The sequence below is a fragment of the Castor canadensis genome, chromosome 3 (assembly GCF_047511655.1).
Source record: "Castor canadensis chromosome 3, mCasCan1.hap1v2, whole genome shotgun sequence".
Taxonomy (NCBI): domain Eukaryota; kingdom Metazoa; phylum Chordata; class Mammalia; order Rodentia; family Castoridae; genus Castor; species Castor canadensis.
Genome location: NC_133388.1, coordinates 172,632,047 through 172,650,381, shown reverse-complemented (window position 1 = coordinate 172,650,381; position 18,335 = coordinate 172,632,047). Strand labels below are relative to the sequence as shown.

The 18,335-nt window shown below is 33.8% G+C and overlaps 1 protein-coding gene and 1 pseudogene across 5 annotated transcripts in view; both read left to right on the top strand.

The window, feature by feature from the left end:
• The window catches only part of Csmd3 (CUB and Sushi multiple domains 3), a 1,205,819-nt gene that overhangs the window by 141,407 nt on the left and 1,046,077 nt on the right, over positions 1-18,335 (top strand). The gene's annotated exons all lie outside the window — the stretch shown is intronic.
• Positions 7,376-8,639, top strand: LOC141421364 (protein kish-A pseudogene; annotated as a pseudogene).

The following is an 18,335-nucleotide window of genomic DNA, read 5'->3' as shown; positions in this document are numbered from 1 at the left end:
TCTGGAGTAACCTGTGTCACAGTCTTTTGGGTATATCCCCAAGAGTGGTATTGCTGCATCAAATGGTAGATCAATGTTTAGCTTTTTAAGTAGCATCCAAATGTTTTCCAGAGTGGTTGTACTAGTTTACATTCCCATCAACAGTGTAAGAGGGTTCCTTTTTCCCCGCATCCTCGCCAACACCTGTTGTTGGTGGTGTTGCTAATGATGGCTATTCTAACAGGGGTGAGGTGGAATCTTAGTGTGGTTTTAATTTGCATTTCCTTTATTGCTAGAGATGGTGACCATTTTTTCATGTGTTTTTTGGCCATTTGAATTTCTTCTTTTGAGAAAGTTCTGTTTAATTCACTTCCCATTTCTTTATTGGTTCATTAGTTTTGGGAGAATTTAGTTATTTAAGTTCTCTATATATTCTGGTTATCAGTCCTTTGCCTGATGTGTAGATGGCAAATATTTTCTCCCATTCTGTGGGTGTTCTCTTCAGTTTAGAGACCATTTCTTTTGATGAACAGAAGCTTTTTAGTTTTATGAGTTCCCATTTATCTATGCTATCTCTTAGTTGCTGTGCTGCTGGGGTTTCATTGAGAAAGTTCTTACCTATACCTACTAACTCCAGAGTATTTCCTACTCTTTCCTGTATCAACTTTAGAGTTTGGGGTATGACATTAAGATCCTTGATCCATTTTGAGTTAATCTTGGTATAGGGTGATATACATGGATCTAGTTTCAGTTTTTTGCAGACTGCTAACCAGTTTTCCCAGCAGTTTTTGTTGAAGAAGCTGCTATTTCTCCATTGTATATTTTTAGCTCCTTTGTCAAAGATAAGTTGGTTATAGTTGTGTGGCTTCATATCTGGGTCCTCTGTTCTGTTCCACTGGTCTTCATGTCTGTTTTTGTGCCAGTACCATGCTGTTTTTATTGCTACTGCTTTGTAATATAGTTTGAAGTCAGGTATTGTGATACCTCCTGCATTGTTCTTTTGACTGAGCATTGCCTTGGCTATTTGTGGCCTCTTGTGTTTCCATATAAATTTAATGGTAGATTTTTCAATCTCTTTAATGAATGTCATTGGAATTTTTATGGGAATTGCATTAAACATGTAGATTACATTTGGGAGTATAGACAATTTTACTATGTTGATTCCACCAATCCATGAGCATGGGAGATCTCTCCACTTTCTGTAGTCTTCCTCAATCTCTTTCTTCAGAAGTGTATAGTTTTCCTTGTAGAGGTCTTTCACATCTTTTGTTAGGTTTACACCTAGGTATTTGATTTTTTTTGAGGCTATTGTAAATGGAATTGTTTTCATACATTCTTTTTCAGGTTGCTCATTGTTAGTGTTTAGAAATGCTAATGATTTTTCTATGTTGATCTTATATCCTGCGACCTTGCTATAGCTATTGATGATGTCTAATAGCTTCTGAGTAGAGTTTTTTGGGTCTTTAAGGTATAGGATCATGTCATCTGCAAATAGGGATATTTTGACAGTTTTTTACCTATTTGTATTCCTTTTATTCCTTCTTCTTGCCTAATTGCTCTGGCTAGGAATTCCACTACTATGTTGAATAGGAGTGGAGATAGCGGGTATCCTTGTCTGGTTCCTGATTTTAGAGGGAATGGTTTCAGATTTTCTCCATTAAGTATAATGTTGGCTGTAGGTTTGTCATATATAGCTTTTATAATGTTGAGGAACTTTCCTTCTATTCCTAGTTTTCTTAGAGCTTTTATCATGAAATGGTGTTGGATCTTATCAAAGGCTTTTTCTGCATCTATTGAGATGATCAAGTGGTTTTTGTCTTTGCTTCTGTTAATGTGGTTTATTACGTTTATTGATTTTCATATGTTGAACCACCCCTGCATCCCTGGGATGAAGCCTACTTGGTTGTGGTGAATAATCTTTTTGATGTGTTGTTGAATTCAGTTTGCCATTATTTTGTTGAGGATTTTTGTGTCAATGTTCATTAAGGAGATTGGCCTATAGTTCTCCTTTTTGGAGGTGTCTTTGCCTGGTTTTGGGATAAGTGTAATGCTGGCTTCATAAAATATGTTCGGCCATTTTCCTTCCCTTTCTATTTCATGGAACAGTTTAAGGAGGGTTGGTATCAGTTCCTTAAAGGTCTGATAAAATTCAGCAGTGAATCCATCAGGTCCTGGACTTTTGTTTTTGGGGAGACTCTTGATTGCTGCTTTAATTTCATTTTGTGTTATAGATCTATTCAGGTGATTAATTTCCTCTTGGTTCAGTTTTGGATGATCATATGTATCTAGAAATCTGTCCATTTCTTTAAGATTTTCAAATTTATTTGAATAAAGATTCTCAAATTAGTCTCTGATGATTTCCTGGAGTTCCATGATGTTTGTTGTTATCTCACCTTTTGCATTCCTGATTCTACTAATTTGGGTTTTTTCTCTCCTCATTTTAGTCAGGTTGGCCAGGGGTCTATCAATCTTGTTTATTTTTTCAATGAACCAACTTATTGTTTCATTAATTCTTTGTATGGTTTTTTTGGTTTCTATTTTGTTGATTTCAGATCTTATTTTTATTATTTCTCTCCTTTTATTTGTTTTGGGATTTGCTTGTTCTTGTTTTTCTAGGAGTTTGAGATGTATCATTAGGTCATTGATTTGGGATCTTTCAGTCTTTTTAATATACACACTCATGGCTATAAACTTTCGTCTCAGGACTGCCTTTGCTGTGTCCCATAGGTTCCGGTAGGTTGTGTTTTCATTTTCATTGACTTCCAGGGACTTTTTAATTTCCTCTTTTATTTCATCAATGATCCATTGTTCATTAAGTAATGAGTTATTTAGTTTCCAGCTGTTTGCATGTTTTTTGTCTTTACTTTTGTTGTTGAGTTCTACTTTTACTGCATTGTGATCAGATAGTATGCACGGTATAATTTCTATTTTCTTATATTTGCTGAGCCTTGCTTTGTGCCCTAGGATATGATCTATTTTGGAGAAAGTTCCAAGGGCTGCTGAGAAGAATGTATATTGTGTAGAAGTTGGATGAAATGTTCTGTAGCCATCAACTAGGTCCATTTGATCTATTTTATATTTTAGATCTTGGATTTCTTTACTGATTTTTTGTTTGGATGACCTATCTATTGATGATAATGGGATGTTAAAGTCTCCCACAACCACTGTGTTGGCGTTAGGTCTTTTGGGTATGTTTGATGAAATTAGGTGCATTGACATTGGGTGCATACAGGTTGATGATTATTATTTCCTTTTGGTCTATTTCCCCTTTTATTAGTATGGAATGTCCTTCTTTATTTCATTTGATCAATGTAAGTTTGAAGTCTACTTTGTCAGAGATAAGTATTGCTACTCCTGCCTGTGTTTGTGGGCCATTGGCTTGGTAAATCATCTTCCAGCCTTTCATCCTAAGCCTATGCTTATTTCTGTCCTTGAGATGGGTCTCCTGTAAGCAACAAATTGTTGGGTCTTTCCTTTTAATCCATTTCATCAAGCGGTGCCTTTTGATAGGGGAATTAAGTCTATTAACATTAAGTGTTAGTACTGATAGGTATGTGGTGATTCCTGTCATTTAGTTGTCTTAGTTGTTTGAAGGTTTGATTGTGTGTACCTAAGTTGAGGTTACTCTCTACTTTCTTGCTTTTTCTTTTCCTGTGGTTTGGTGCTGCCTGTCTTTTCATGGTTAAGTTGGGTTTCACTCTCTGTGTGCAGAATCCCTTGAAGAATCTTTTGTACTGGCGGCTTTGTAGTCACATATTGTTTAGTTTCTGCTTATCATGTAAGACTTTTATTGCTCCATCTATTTTGAATGATAATTTTGCTGGGTAGAGTATCCTGGGGTTGAAGTTATTTTCATTCAGTGCCCAGAAGATCTCACCCCATGCTCTTCTTGCTTTTAATGGTTCTGTTGAGAAGTCTGCTGTGATTTTGATAGATTTACTTTTGTATGTTACTTGTTTTTTCTCTTTTACAGCCTTCAATAGTCTTTCCCTAGTTTCTGAACTTATTGTTTTAATGATGAGATGTCATGGGGTATTTCTATTTTGATCTGGTCTGTTTGGTGTCCTGGAGGCCTCTTTCATGGATATGGGAATATCTTTCTCTAGATTTGGGAAATTTTCTGTTATTATTTTGTTGAATATATTACGCATTCCCTTCACTTGCACCTCTTCTCCTTCTTTGATGCCCATGATTCTCAAGTTTGGTCTTTTGATGGAGTCAGTGAGTTCTTGCATTTTCTTTTCACAGTTCTTGAGTTGTTTAAATAATAGTTCTTTGGTTTTTCCTTTAATTACCATTTTATCTTCAATTTCTGAGATTCTGTCTTCTGTTTGTTCTATTCTGCTAGATTGGCCTTCCATTTTGTTTTGCAGTTCTGTTTCGTTCTTTTTTCTGAGGTTTTCCATATCCTGGATGGTTTCCTCTTTAATGTTGTCTATTTTTGTCCTGAGTTCATTTATGTGTTTATTCATTGTGTTCTCTGTTTCACTTTGGTGTTTTTACAGTGCTTCTATGGTTTCCTTTATTTCTTCTTTTGCTTTTTCAAATTCTCTATTTTTGTTGTCTTGGAATTTCTTGAGTGTCTCTGTACATTTTGGTTGACCCTATCCAGTATCATCTCTATAAAATTCTCATTGAGTACCTGTAGTATGTCTTCTTTTAAATTATTCTTGTGGGCTTCATTGGGTCCTTTGGCATAGTTTATCTTCATTTTGTTGGGGTCTGGATCTGAATATCTGTTTTCTTCATTCCCCTCTGGTTCCTGTACTAATTTTTTGCTGTGGGAAAACTGGTTTCCCTGGTTTTTTTGTCTTCTCATCATTGTCTTTGGTGTTGTTACTGTCCCTGTACTGTGTGCAATTAAGTATTTTCTAGCTTGTAATAATAACAATGGTAATATTTAGAATGGAAGAGTGAGCAGAGATTGAAAGTAAGAAGTTAAAGAAAAGGGAAAAAAATAGACAAGAAGGAGAAAACAGAACAAGGAATCTGTCAAGAAAGTTTCAAAGGTATAAACAGGGAGTGTTAGTGTACTAATCGACAGTAAGCTGAACAGGCGTTAGAGAGACAGAGAGAGGATTGAAAATAAAAAATAAAAAAAGATAAAAATAAAAATAAAAATAAGTAAATGAAAGAAATATATATATAAATAAAATGAAAAATAGAACATTTAAAAAAATACCCAAAAACTAAAAAACCAAAAAACCTCCAAGTTCAAATGCAATGAAGTTTCAGTCTTAATAATTGGGGTGTCCGTCTCAGTCTCCAATCCTGGAGATGGTGCCTCAGATGTTATTCTGCAGTTGTCTCATCAAAGGGGATGCATAAAGTAGAACAAAACTATACACACACACACACACACACGCACACACACACACACACACACAACCCCACCATGTGTTCCAAGTTCAAATGCAATACAGTTTCAGGAAGTTTTTCAGCATGCAGGTGTAATTCGGTTGTTCTCTCATCAAAGGTAGGGAGAAAAAGAGAAAAAAAAAAAAGGGTCTGGAGACAGTTCTGAGAATGGTATCTGCGGCTATGGCTTGCCTGCCGCTGCTGTCAGCCTGCTGTTGCTGGAGGCGTTATTTATGCAGATCTCTGGGGTGAGCTTAGCACTCACCTGGCCCCACAGGCTTTGTTTACTCAGAGTTCTCCTGTGCGTGATCCTCTGCTACAAGCTTTCCCGTTTCCAAGCACACTGGGGAAGGTGACACTACACCCGTTTTCTCAGGCCTGTGTGTTTATTTACAGTTCATGTGGGAAGTGGGTCTTCCTCCTCTCCTGTGCCGTTTTCTTCCCACTGCCACTTTTATAAGCTTTCCTGCTCCTTATTACCGGGTGAGCACCCTTGCACCCGCTGGAGCCTCTCCTGCCCACCCGGCTTGTTTATTTACAGTTCCGGGAAGGATTCCCTTCCCCCAATCTTCGGCACTCAGTGTGCCCCACCCTCTTTCCCACATATCTTTATTGTTCTTATTGCTTATTACTCAGTTTCTCTTTTTTCCCCAGGTGAGGGTTGGTCTGTCCAGGGGGATATGGTGTTCTGGCCCAGGGTTGTCTGTGGGGGTACCATGGTACCGTGAAGCTCACCTTGTCTGCATCTTTCCAAGCCATCTGGGCATGGGTGACTGGCGGCCCAGGAGCCCTCCTTGCTTCTCCATTTAACGTGAAGTGGAGATGCTCTGCACCAGCTGGAGGCGTGGAGGGGTCAAAGTTTTGCCTCTTCTTGGTGATTTTTGCCTGCAAAGTGTGTCTCCAGCATCTCTTCAAGATTTCACTATAGGAGGCTCGCTTTCTGCTTCCTCCCTCTAGCTGCCATCTTGGAATCTCCCCCTGGTATTTGTTTTATAAACTAGATTCCAACATTCATACTTAAACATTTTGTTCACTTTAGATGCTTAATTCATGTATTGGTATTTTTTGCTTAAAGAAATAATGCTGCTAACATTACAGATGATTTTAGTTAAAGATTATAAAAAGAACCAATGTGCAACTTTAGCCCCTTCCAGACTGTATTTATATACAAAATCTGCTGTTTGATTAGAAGTTGAAAGTGCTGTTGGCAGAGCTTGATCCATGTTTGCATCTGTTCCTTTGACTCACTATTTTTTGCTTCTTTTTTTCTGTTGTTGGATCACATTCTCACTTAATGCATGACTTTACGATCTGTCTGCTATTTTCTTTTTTCCAGAAATTGATACACATATTTCATAACTTTCCATGAGTTCTAAAGATTTTTTTTAAGATATCTAGCTTGTTATAATTTCCATTCAATAATAGAGAAAAGATAGCTTGTGAGGCTTGCATGTAAATACAGAGACACATTTGGATTAACAACCATAGATGCACATTAGAAAATAATTCTCTTAAAGTCTAATTATTGATGATCCTGACTGTTTATCTAGAAGTTTTGACTTTTATTAAATAAAGATTGATATTGACAGTTGAATGTGATGCTTTTAATAAGGCACAGTAAGATTTATAGTTATAATTTTAGGTTTGAACAAATGACTTTTGAAATAACTTTTGTGTATTGTATGCATAAAAGTTATTGGGAGTTTTGTTTATTTTGTTTATGTTAATATTATATTCTAATGAGAAAGTTGCACCAAAAAGTAAAAAACCTATAATATGGAGTTAGAGACGTATATTTGAATAGTTAAAATCCTCTTACATGTGTTATTTTATGTGTTATTTTACATTATAAAATACTTATTTCACATGTGACTAGAAGTTTGTAAGTATCAACTGTCTTGATATTTACTCATAATCATGAACTCATTCTAAGACATTTTTGTGTTCTTCCTCTCATAATTAATTCAGACATCAGCAACTTCATGAACTTACATTATCTATGTTAGATTTGTCTATTAGAAAAGAATGGTTAGAAGTGTGATGTGGCTGGGGCATCACTAGCCTCACTATGTCTGCCATTTTCAATTTTCAGAGTCTGTTGACTGTAATCTTGTTGCTTATATGTACATGTGCTTATATCTGATCCTTGGTGCCCAGCATCCTGGACAAAAATAAAACTGGACTTTTTGGAATATTTTGGAAGTGCACCAGAATTGGTGAACGAAAGAGTCCTTATGATGTAGTATGCTGTATCGTGATAGCCTTCAGCATCCTCTTTATCCAGTAACTTGGAAAACATACCAGAATTTAATTGCCATTCAGATTTCAGTATGAACAAGGACTTGCCTACAGAAAATAATGGAGAGAATATCAGCCTTTTTATCTCTGAACATTGAATGAGATAAATTTCTAGATGTTTTTCTCTATTTTTGTTATTGGAACAATGTTCTATATACATAATTAAGGTGTAACCATTTAGTACACAAAGAGTTTAATGGTCTGTAACTATCAGCCTCAGTACTGTCACTCCAATATTACATTCTACAAATGTCATTCTGTTGTGTCAGATACCAGTTTGTAGTAAGGTATCTTTAAGACAGGCACATAGTATAAAAAAACTTAGTAAATTATTCTTAATTCCTTTCACTGTGAGTTGGAAATGATAAATCTTTATAGAAGGAGACCTTTATTGGACTAGCCTTTTTTACTGAGAAAAATGATTCAATTTTGTGTTGGTAAGGATTACATTCATATTTAATAATGCTTGCATTTCCTCTGACTACATCATTTTGATTATTAACCAGAGTACCTCTACTCTTAGCAAATTCTGTAGTTTATTACAGGTGTTTAAAATATTTAAAACTAGCCTATGCAGTTCTTAAGCAGTAAAATAAAGGAGATGTGACTTAAAGGTGGTACTGGTGAAACGTTCATCTTTAACCTAAAAAGATTTAGGATAATCAATGGGCATAGCAATCTCTGAGGCCTCTGATCAAGTGTGGACACATGTCTTAAGCATGAATGTGACCAGCTAGCTAGCTGTCATTATCTGAAAATGATAGCATTCTTAGAATAAAAAGATCAAGTGGAATGATAATCCTATATGTGTTTTTCATTCTTTTTTAGTGTCAAGTCTTCAAGTTGGAACATTTATTTTAATTGCACCAAATGAATTGAATTTGTGTTTTGTTTTTAAATGCAGCACTTTAGATCTAGCTTATGTTCTGCCTGTCAATTTGAACTGGAATATCTTGTGTTACTTTGTAAGTGATAAACAGCTCTCAAATCTAAAAAACAAAAAAAAGAATGGTTAGATCAAAAGCAAATAATATTGCTCATATTATTTTTTTAATTATTATTTTTTAATTCACATGTGAATACATTGTTTGGGTCATTTCTCCCCCCTGTCCCCAGCCCCCCCCCTCTTTCCTCTTGCTTCCAGGCAGAACCTGTTCTGTGCTTTTCTCCAGTTCTGTTGAGGAGTAGAAATAAACAATAATAAGAAAGACATAGAGTTTTTGCTAGTTGAGATAAGGACAGCTAAACAGAGAGATTCCTAGCATTGCTTCCATGTACAAATGTGTTACCACCCAGGTTGATTCATCTCTAACTGATCTTTACACTTGTTCTTGATCCCCTTCTCATGTTGACCTCTGTTGTGTTAAGGTTTCTGCATTGGTTCCTCTGGAGTGGGGATATGAAATGCTTTCATGTTTTGGGTTTCTTACCTATCGCTATACCTCCTGCATGTGTTCTCCCCTTGTCATGTGACCCAAATCCAACAACACTGCTGTATTTGCCTTAGATCTAAAGACTGCATATGAGGGAGAACATACGACTTTTGGTCTTCTGAATCTGGTTAACCTCGCTCAAAATGATGTTCTCCAGTTCCATCAATTTACTTGCAAACGATAAGATTTCATTCTTCTTCATAGCTGAGTAAAATCCCATTATTTATAAATACATTTTCTTGATCCATTCATCAGTAGTGGGGCATCTTGGTTGTTTCCATAACTTGGCTATTGTGAATAGTGCTGCAATAAACATAGGTGTGCAGGTGCCTTTGGAGTAACCTGTGTCTCAGGTTAGATTAATCTATGTTTAGATTTTTTTTCCAGAGTGGTTGCACCAGCTTCCATTCCTGCCAGCAGTGTATGAGAGTTCCTTTTTTCCCACATCCTCACCAACACATGTTGTTGGTGGTGTTTTTGATGATGGCTATTCTGTTCGAATTATTAATCTGTTTCCAAGATCTTATTTCAATAAATGTTACTACCAGTAGGAAATAGTATATTTTATTTTCCTGTATTTTATTTCATATTGGCATTAATCTGAATATTATAGATATCTAACTACTTCCCATGTTTGATAAGCACTCTTAATTTCTTCTGTGAATCTAGCAATTTTCCCTGTATCTTCCTCTTCTTGATGTTTGATAAAATTCATAGTTAAATATGTAAGTATCTTTTATCTATGTGATGGAAGTATTCCCCAGTTTATCAGTTGTTTCTTACTCTTACTTACGGTTAACTACCCAACTAAAAGCAGAATTTAAAAAACAGTTATATGTACTTTGTACAGGAGTGTCTTCCTGTACCTTTATTTCAGAAAGCCATGAATTGAGATATTTTATGTTTACTTTTTATTATTTTGTCTGAATTTTGCATATGCAACATAAATCCATTTAAAATTTCATAAATATTTATTTCAAATCTCTTTTTTTTGTAGAAGAGAATGGTTATATTTATATGAGCTAATATAGTAATTTTAAACTGGAGTTCACTATAGGAAGGTGGTCAGGAAGTAATGAAGAGGTTTGGCAGAGATGAACCACTGTGGGTTGTAATACACAAGTACATGGAAGCAATACTAGGAATCTCTCTGTATAGCTATCTTTAACTCAAACAAGCAAAAATGTTATGTCTTTCTTATTATCTACTATACTTTCTCTTCAATAAAATCAGAGAACAAGAGGGCAGAACAGGTTCTGCCCAGAAAGCAGGGGAGGTGGGAGGTGGCACAAACAATGCATACACATGTAAGTAAATGTAAAAAGGATAAAATAAAAGAAAGTATCAAATGGAAAATTCCAGTGATAAAATTAATATTCAAAACAAGGCAGCAGTATAGTTACTTTCATAAAGAGTAGAGTAGAGAGGCTTTTATTTGGTGCCCCTCATGATATGTTACTGTAGTCTGTTGTCTCCTATTTGGATATCACAGATCATGTAGGATATTTGACTGTAACAGAAAGCCTAGCTGACAAATTGGCTAAGCAAAGATCAATTTGTTTCTCTCATACAACAATAACTCCCTTAATATGAACTTGATCAGGAAATTAAAAGGTTCCTCAAAATCCTTAGAAGAATCCTTCTGCCATATCACTGACCAGAAGATGCTCATGTTAGCACCTCTTAGTGAGAAGTACTCTGAAAAAAGAGTATTTTGTCTTCATTATAAATTGTACAAAGTGTCATCTAGAGGTCTGAGACCTAGTCTACAAGTGATATATATCATAGCAGCCTAATATTCTTATTCAGAGATTTAGTTTTTCTGTTTAAACTTAATCAAAGTTAACTTTTAAAAATGCTAATTCTGTAAATAAATCATTTCTAAAATTGTAATTGACCAAGAGGAAATTGTTCACATGTTCATTGCCCTAGTGGAGTAATGACTGCAAAGTATACTTTAGTTTATTGAATTGTGAAAATGTTTATAAATTAAAAATATTAAAAGTGAAAAACTGTAAATGTAAACACACAAAAAATCTTATTGGCAGAGGCAGAGAATAATATTGGAAAAGCACCTGCTATATTGTGAAATAGAAAGGTGGTTGATGGGGAGAGAGTTTGCTATTTAAGAAATTAAAAATGTGGCATATTGCTATGTCAGCTTGTCACCAGGGACAGGCTGATGTAGAGCCAGTAAAATATGGGAAGACGTGATCGAAATGAGAGATTTTTAAGTGAAAGGAACAACTAGTACAGAGGTCCTAATTCTGTAACATGCATATGAGAATGAGGAAGCAAGAAGGCAGACAAATGGCAGAATAGTGCAATATCATGCAAGGCCTAAAAGACTTCTGTGAAGACCCAATTTTTAGGAGTATGTTAGGAAGTTATCAATGTATTTGAGCTGAGATGTAACATTACTTGGGCCACTACCAACAGAGTTGACCAGCACAGTGCTAAATTGCCAGGGCTGGGTCAGGCATTCCAGCCTGTGTTAGTTTGGCCAGGTTTATGCCTAGAGTACTGTATGAGTCTAGGCAAGAAGGATTCTTTTATAATAAATTCACAAGAGGGGTCCTTTTACAATTTCTCCCACCAGTGTGGGCACATTTTTCTAGTACTCACAGTTCTTGACACTGTTATGTCTTACAATCTCAAAATATCACTTTCAAGCTACTTTGTAAAGAATGGATTCTGTCAACTCTAGCGAAAAGTTGTTATTTTTTGACACAGTGCATTTTGTGAGATCAGTTGATATTGGGCAACTCAATATTTCATATCAAGTTATAAAATATTTAATCTCATAATATACAATTGTATGCCTTCATATTTTAAGAAAATGTTTTATGTGAAAGTTAAAATTATTCATATCTAAAGGAAAAATGCCTACAAATACAAAAAGAATTAAGGAAATTGAAATAGTTAACATACTATAATTTCTCATAAATGTATTGGTGTGAGTTCTTGAAATCTTTGTGACACGGGAAAACATTAATGTCAAATTATGCTGATCCCTGGTGACATACAAATGTATCAAAGTTGTAATCAGCTACTATCAGCTTTGTGAAAGTTGCAGGCATCAGCAAACAAATAATATTCAAAAAGTGAATAATCTTTCAGCATGATAAGAAAGTACAATTGAAGTGGGCATGGTGGTATTTGACTGTAGTCTCTGCCACACAGAAGGCTGAAGAAGGAGAATAAATTGACCCCAGGAGTTTGAGACCAGGTGGATAACAAAACAGGACCCTCCCCAAATAAAGAATATAGCATTAGTTTAATAATAAAAGATAATAATATTTACTGCTTCAGTAATTCAATGAATAGAAACTTAATTAGCTTGGTAGGTCCCTAAAATAACACTTGAAAATTTTGACTATACATTCTTGGTAATATTCCTATAATAAAAAAAGAGGCAAAAATTTAAACTATGATGAAGAATATCTCTTAATTTCTCAAAATAAATAACACATATGTGTGTGTTAACTTTATGGCCAATTTTAGTTATTATTTTAATAAGGATTATGATGGTCACTTCATTTATTTGGTGTTGAGGTCCACATAATTATAACCTCTTTTCACTAAAATCTGAAGCAAAGCAAGTGCATTTTTACTATTTAACTAAATGGAATAACTGATCAATCCTGAAATGATAGTCACAGAAATATGAGTTCTAAATATTAAAATAAAAATACATTAACTTACTAGAAATTTAAATTTAGAGTGTTGATGAGTGTCAATGGCTCATTAACCATCATTTGTAAGGCTCAAAAACTATACTTTATTATAAATAGTGCAATGGTTAAAAATAAACCACATAAATATCATAATCTCTAATAGAAAAGTTAAAATTTAGTGCCAAGATTTATAAAGTTTGAAAGCAAAAATCACACCAAGTCCATGAATAAAATTGTAACTTAGTAAAGATCTCAATATTTGAAATTAGAAAAAAATTCCATTTTAGATCACTTGAAACAAAATTATACAATCGTTCAACAAATTATCATATTAAAATAAGCAGGAAAATATTTATTTATTTATTTATTTTACCTTTGTATTTTTTTAATGTTTTATTATTCATATGTGCATACAAGGCTTGAGTCATTCCTCCCCCCTGCCCCCACCATCTCCTTATCCCCCACTCTGCCCCCTCCCTCTTCCCCCACCCCCTCAATACCCAGGAAAATATTTAAATACAAGAGTGTAGCATTTAAACTACAAAGTAAATGTGTTATAGAAAACAATATTTAAAGAATAATTAAGGGTATATGGCACAAATTAGACAAATAAGAAAAGATTAAACTGCAAAAGTATTAAGGGAAACCTGAAAGACTATCAAACATGAAAAAAAGTGAAAAGCGAGATCATGTGATTCTATGAAAAAGTGTTTTCTAATGTCAAAATGTACATCAAATAAAATAATAGTTAAATAATTATCAAGAGGAAATTAACTGCAAAATGCATAAAACATAAATGCTTAATACAAATAAATCTTGGATGTTAATATGAAAATTGCGATCGCATAAAAAGAAATGTGCAGAAAAGAAAAATGCTAAAATGCTAATATTCAATAACAAAATAGTAAATATCACTCTCAAAAAAAGGGAAAAGGAAGTATTGTTATAATATTTTCCAAACAGAAAATTGTCCAAAAAATTGGAAACACTATAAACATTGTGTGTTGGTAAAGCTCTGTGGATATTTTCCTGAATAAGAATTAGGAATACTAGTTTGGGCATGTTTTCTGAAGGGTAATTGCATAAGATATCAAAAAATGTTTAAAATGTAGACATTATTTTCAAATATCTTCTAGCATTTCATATAAATAAAATAGTAAAAACGGGCTTTTCTCCAAATTGGTCACAAATTATTTTTTCCATCTTGTTTCTTGTCCTTACTGTTTTACTTTAAGCAGCCACATCAAATGTCTTTAAAGGTAGAGTAGTAGTTGATAATGGATGCAGACAACTATTGGAAAATAGTATTCTAGTTCACATCCATGTATTCGTAATTGCAAGATTATTTTCAAATATATTTCATTTAATGATACACTTCAAATGTCAAATTGGAAAAGACAAATACCACACAAAAATGAGCATCGACACTCTCTTCCTAATAGCTTAGATCTTCAAAGAATTCAAAACTGTTTCACAAAACTTTTTTGTCTTACTTTTTAAATGTGAAATCTAAGTTTATTAAGTAATAATGAAGAAAGAAGTCTGAGGATCAAAATTACTTTTAAATTTGAAAAATAAGACATGTAAATAAATATATGAGTGTCAAATTTATTTTATTTTCTGAATAATCATTTATTTTGTGGTCCAAATAATGGCTATGCATCAAAAGTGGGAAACCTTGGGTACACGTGCTTATTCATACACATCTTCCTTTCTATGTGGACTAAAAATACAAATATTGAATTCATATTGAACTAAATTAATAAATCCATTATTAAAGTGGAAACTTAAAATTGTAGTACACAACTGAATATTCAGGTCTTGATTGAATTTTGACAAAGTGTGTATGAACTCATCTACCCCATACGTTACTTATTATTAATGAATATTTTTATCATCTCAGGAAGTTTTGTCATATTCCTTTCCAGTTCATCTCTACACCTCCCCAAGTAACACCTGTACCAACTTCCTTGCCTTGGACTACCTTCGTTCTTTATGAACAACCATATAAATAGAATGCTATAATGTGGACTCTTTTTGTCTGTTCTATTTCATTGGCATAAAGTTTTTGAGAGTCATTGTCACTATTATGTGTTATCATGTGTGTCAACAGCTTGTTCCTTTTTGTTACGGAGCAACATTAAATTTCATGAAGTATTTATTTTCCTGTTAATGAACATTTGGCTTGTTTGAAATTTGGGGCTATTCTGAGTAAAGCAAGGACATTTATGAATAAATCTTTTGTGGATGCATCATCATTTGACTTGGAAAAATGCCTAGGAGTAGATTTGTTTGGTCATTGGGTAGGAATATATTTAATTTTAGAAAAAAAAATGCCAAACAGATAACTAAATCTGTTTCCCATTTTATATTTCATCATTGTATGAGGATTCTGATTGTATTTTTTATTTTCCAAAATTTGAAGTTATTGGCCTTTGTTGTAGGTTTTTTTTTTTTTTTTTTTGCACTTTCCCTTTTTTCTTTTTCTTTTTATTGTTGTGCTGGGTGGGTTCTTACAATGTATCAAGTACATCACACTTGAATCCTCCTCTCCACTGCTCTCCTTCATCTCCTCTCCCACAATTCCTGGGACAGTTTCTGATGACTACTGTATTGAATATGTACTTCTTGGTCATTTATGAACATACCTTATGTAGTTTCCTGATAAGTATATGCATTATAATTTTGTTTCCTTCCAATCTATATATTGCTTTTCTACCTCTTTACACTGTTTTTTGATGAACCAAAGTTTTAAATTTTAACCAAGTCCAATTTATTAGCATTTTATTTTGTGAGTGCTTTCTAAGTAGTCTGATGGAAAAATATTCTCCTTCATCTTTTTCTAGTTTAGAGTATATTTTCTATAATTAGTTCCATGATTTTTCAGGTGTGAAGGAGTCTAGGTTCATTTTGTTAGTTTGGGTATTAAAGTGAAGAAGAATTAACATGCATATATTTTAAGAGATCCTTGAAATGACAACTCAATACATTAGGTGTCCCAGCTGGCTGCCTCTGGGCACAATTACAATTAAGAAGGTTTCAAGTACACTTTTAAAAATGAATACTTGATCAACTAAGTTTTCCTAGTTAAAACTATTTTTTCTCCATATTTCTATGATAAAGCTACTCTTCCCCCACTTTTTTTCCTTTGTAACTATCCATAATATATTTATAACTTCTTCACCATAGTCATAGAATATTCTTCATTATTGTAGTTAAAATCTCTGAACTTTATCTTTGTATGGAATATCATTTATTTACTCAGTAAATTTTCCTTTATTCAATGAGAGATAAAAAAGCTGTAATGCATTTTGTCACATTTTCTTATTTACTATGTGAACTTGCTGGGTTCTTGACATAAGCATAGAATTTACAAGCCTAAGGGACATAAGCAGACAGTAACAATTAAAATGAATGCAGAACACTCTGTAGCTTGAATGCCCATGTGTGCAATTGGTAGGCCTTTCCTCCTTCAGAAAATGCTGCCTATGTTCCATAAATGTTCCTGAGTGACTATTTTAGTTCTTTTCTCACATGATTAATCTTGTCTGATTTCTTTTCTTCTTTGCTGCTTGAATTTCCCATCAACTTTTTTAGAGTCATGATTAAATTTTTCCTGCATCCTACTTTTTGTTCCTTTCAATGTCACCCAATCAACTGTCTCCTTTCTTGTAGGAATGATGAGGTAGGAAATGTCTTCCCCATGATAATTATTAGAAAATTTCAAAGTGACTTATTAGATCATAGAAGCAAATCACCATAGGATGATTTTATGACAGTGCACTTCAGTGACTTAAGTCTTCTTCCTCTTTTTTTTTAGCAGACAGACTAGATTTTATTTAAGTTGATGATGTCCACAGAAGACTGCATAAAATCAAATGAGAATATATGGTCCTCCTTTATCTTGTCAAATACTTTAGGATAATATAGACTTAACTCTTCTTGATGGTATTTTGTCTCATGTCCCTGCATCTAGGCTATTACAAAGGTTAGACTGAGAGTGATACAACTCAATCCAATTTGCTGGCTCTGAAGGTTTCTCCCTTCAGAGCTGGAACCAATCATCTTATCCTGATTATCTTTCTTACACAATAAAATATCTGGGAAATGCATATGTTCTACTGCCTGTGGTAATGGCATAGATGATTTGTATGTGTAGGTGACTGTGCCAAAATTAATTATGTGATATTAACCACTACTTACTCAAAAAAACCAAAGAAATAGCAGTCTTTTCTTACATATCTATAATATTAATGAGAACCACACCAACCAGAAAAGTAATTGTTTCCTATTGGTACAACTATGACTTTGGTAAATAGCCCTATAGGAAAACATAAACCCAGAAGCACAAACGATGAGTGTAGAAATAGGTTTTCCTATGGAAAAGCTTTTAAAAGATGTTGTATTGTGGTTACAATCTCCTTTCTCAAAAATGTAATTTACAAAAGACACTGAATTGCCATTAGGCATGCAAGTGAATTAGAAAAAAAGTCAATTAAAATTTTGATGCACCTTAGGCAGTTAGTGACACTTCCCTTTATCTATCATTCCTCACTTTGGGGCATTCAGATTAATGACTGCATAGATCCCAAGGACAGCCAGGATTTCTAAAACTTTTTGTGATGATAAAAGGCTCTTTGAATTCTGAGGAAGGCAAAGATTCAAGAGTATACACAACTATTTGTTGTTATTAGGCATGTTGCCAAAAAGAATTGAGGTGGTTTTTAGTGAAAAATTGGCTAAATTAAATCACTAAAATGGGTTAAAACTTACAACAAAATGATAATAAGTTTGAACATTTTATTCCATAGATTATAATTATTTAATCTGTATTAGGAAATCTGTGAAAAGGTTTGTTTCTGCTAGTCTGCTCTCAGTGAAACAGCTCTGATAACCCTGAAAGCAAACTACGTATGGTGATACAATTCACTAGTGATGGTCATTCTGAAAGTCATTTATACTTCATCAGTATTTGTTTTCTCTTCTGCAGAATTACATAGTCAAAATTCCTATTTGATTATGTCACAGAGAGCAACTTGATGTTCTCTTAATTGTGATTTTGGTCAAAGAAAATTTCGTATTAGCAATCCAAGCTCCTAAACAAAACTTTAGATTATGCATCCCAAACTAATCTTTGTAAATTATCTTAATTTTGTTAACATATGACATTCTAAGAGAAGAAATAGATACACTGTAGCTTTTTAAAACAACATTTTGAATACGCACACCTGTCAGGGAACTCACATTCAATTCTCATAACATCTTTTCCATATGTCTATGAAACATAATAAAATTAAATGTTAGAAATATTCATAATATTTCAAAGATAACAAAATAGGATAAGAGAATTAAGTTTTAACATCTACAGGTTACTGCACAGCTCATTCATTGTATTTGCTTACATTTTTCAATTATATCATATTTGAAGTGACAGATTAGAAAGTTTAATTTTTATTGTGTTTTGTGTTGGTGGGCAATGAACTCAGGGCTTCCAGCCTGCTAGACAAATATTCTCCTACTGAACTACAGCCTCAGTCCAAAAGACTTACTTGAAACTAGGTAGCTATAGGATCAGATATCTTTTATTGGT